We start from the raw sequence: 2761 nt of genomic DNA, 5'->3' as shown, positions 1-2761 counted from the left end.
TTTATCTCCGTGAGGAACACAGGATGTCGCTCAGTCGGATTGTGGGTAGAAAAACTGGAGAACGGCATCTTTTATGACAGGAAATGTTCCACCTTGAAGGTGATTTTGGTTATTTTTTTCTGTAGCTGAAGCAACGAAAGCGCAGGTGTTCCTAATAACATTAACGATTGTTTTATTCAAACGTGGCAGAGAAAGGAGCTGTCAGTCAAACTCAGCCTGGCTGCAAACACAGAGGTCCGATGATGTGACATCAGAGGATGTGAGGACTGAAGGCGTATTGTTATTTATTAGAAGATTTGTGTGAGAAAACATTTTCAAATGGTTATAAGTTCTTGGATGAACTACTGTTTAAGGTGTGACTCGTTCTGTACTCTACAGAAAAGGTGGAAAAATTAATGAGTAGCTCAATTTGACCTAAACCATTTAAAAAAACTCAATTTCCCCAACATGTTAGGTTTTATAAAAACTTTGTGAAGGAACGTCTTGATCTACTCGTGTTCATCTTTGCTGAAGATTTGTAAATCAGACATTTCAAAGCTTTTTTGTTTCTTTTTCTGATGAACACAAGGTGGTAGTAAAGTTAAGTGGAACTTAACTTGGAAGAGGGCTGGCAATGGAGGAGGGGGCGTACCAAAGACACCATCTTATCACAAACAAAACTGGTTTGTTCCACTTTGGAGTAAGCTGTTGGGGGAAGAATCAGTTTTGTTGTGTGTTTCCTTGACTGATGAAGCCTTCTGGATCGAAGGCGAAACGTTTCAGCACAAAAAAAGAAACTGTCCAGATGATCTGATTGAAAAATGTTGGATTGTAATCCTGGATTATTGAGCATGGACTTTGTTGTTTAAGTGGAACTTGTGTTTTTGCTCATGGCAACTCTTCTTGGCACATCAGACATGATCTGATTTTCAGGCATTCATCCTTGTTCTGATTCTGCCAGCACAACCACGGGCCTCGCTAACCTGGCAAATAAAATATTCCAGATCTACTTCCGTTCAAAGATTTGAAAGAAACAAATATGAAAGAAAGTGTGTCGTAACATCATTAATGGAATGATTGTCGTTTTGATTTAGGATTTTATTTAAGTTACCGAGGACCAGATGAAGATGTTCAAAGAGCTACTTCTGGTCAGGCCATTTAAACAAAAAGTTTTGTTCAATTTTGCTCAGTTTTCACACAAAAGTGAAAATGCACCAGTCAAAGTGTTCTTGGCTTTGATTTTAATTGTTGTAAACCTGTTAATTCAAGTCAGATCATTATTTGCCCTGTTGTACCTTTGTAGAATGAAGTTTACATTAAGTAGCATAAACACACCTTAAACACAAATACCTTTGAGTTTTTGTCACTCAGTAAAATTTACCACACTGATGTGTGGCAAGGGGCGTAACTATGGAGGGGCCTGAGGGGGCCTATGCCCACCCCATTTAAATAAAACAGCCTTTAATTACCTGTATACAAATTGTTTTCTGTGCTTTAATAAACATAAAAAGGAAGTGCCTACAATTCAAATTAAACTACATATTTAATAAATAATTTGAATAATTATTGGCTGGGTTAAAGCTAATTTTGGACTCTTACATTGTCTGTGGACAATGACTGTACGTTGCTGATAAAAAAAAAGGTTTTGGATAATTTTTGAGGGTGTGTCTGAAGTGTTTAAGTTTTTTCAATGAAGTTTGTATTTTTTGTAAACAGTAAATTGGTCTATAAGGTCTGCAGAGGTAGGGTATGTCTCAGGAACAACAGGCAAAAATATTTTCTACGTCTTAAACACTATGTTACATTTTGTGGTCCACTTGGACTACAAAACCCTCTCTCTCTCTCTATTATAAAAAATTATATATATATATAAGCATGTATAATTTTTTTGTGTGTTTTGTTTGTTTGTTTGTTTGTTTCATAACAGTCAGTAAAGTTGGAAATTGTCATAAGCTAATATACCTAAGCATCATTTTTTGCTAAGTAAAACTTCAAAACAAATAAACTCTGCTGACCTTGCCAACAAAGTCGGACATGTTGAAGGTGGCCATGATGAGGATTGGGAGCCATTCCCCCAAGGTGTGGTTCCGTATTTCTGACTCCAGCCCGGGGAACAGACACAGAGTGATGCTGTAGGTCACAGCTATGGACAGCATGTAGGCCCAGATCACACGGGACACCACATAACGATGTAAGATCATGTCTGGTCAGAGAAAACACACACACGTTTCAGTAAGTTAAAATATAAAGATCTAGTTTGGGTGGAAGGCTCTCGAGCATTAACACCAGGAAAAGCATTAACATTTCTAATTTATCTGCTAGGGTCAGAGGGTAATTGAGCAGAGAGTGAAGAAGAGTACCGCGGACACCAGGCCAGCTCTTCCTTATTTTGGCTTTTGGAGCATCAAACCGTACATAAGTACCACCCGGAAAGTCCTCGACGACTTCGTCTGTAGAGGTCGGTCCCGTCCCTCCATTACCCTGAAGTGACACATGAAAAACATCCAGATTAAAACGTTAACGATCATCACAGTCCAGATTGTTGGAAGTGTGTTTAGTGGAAATGTTGTGAACAACGATTTCAGCAGCTGTTGATGGCTCAGATTGGAGAAATAAAAATTAATTTTGACTGATGAACTAACAGCTAACCAAGACCAAAGTGGATTTCTGCCACAAACAGCTTGAATGTTTCATAGAACTTTAAACAAACACTATGTTTTAAACCTTTGTGTTTTATTTCACATTACTTGGTTCTTTACAAGAACTCTAGCTATTTACAAAT

The sequence above is a fragment of the Nematolebias whitei genome, chromosome 15 (assembly GCF_014905685.2).
Source record: "Nematolebias whitei isolate Nwh7 chromosome 15, NemWhi1, whole genome shotgun sequence".
NCBI classification, from domain to species: Eukaryota; Metazoa; Chordata; class Actinopteri; order Cyprinodontiformes; family Rivulidae; genus Nematolebias; species Nematolebias whitei.
Note: the sequence above shows the minus strand (reverse complement) of the source record.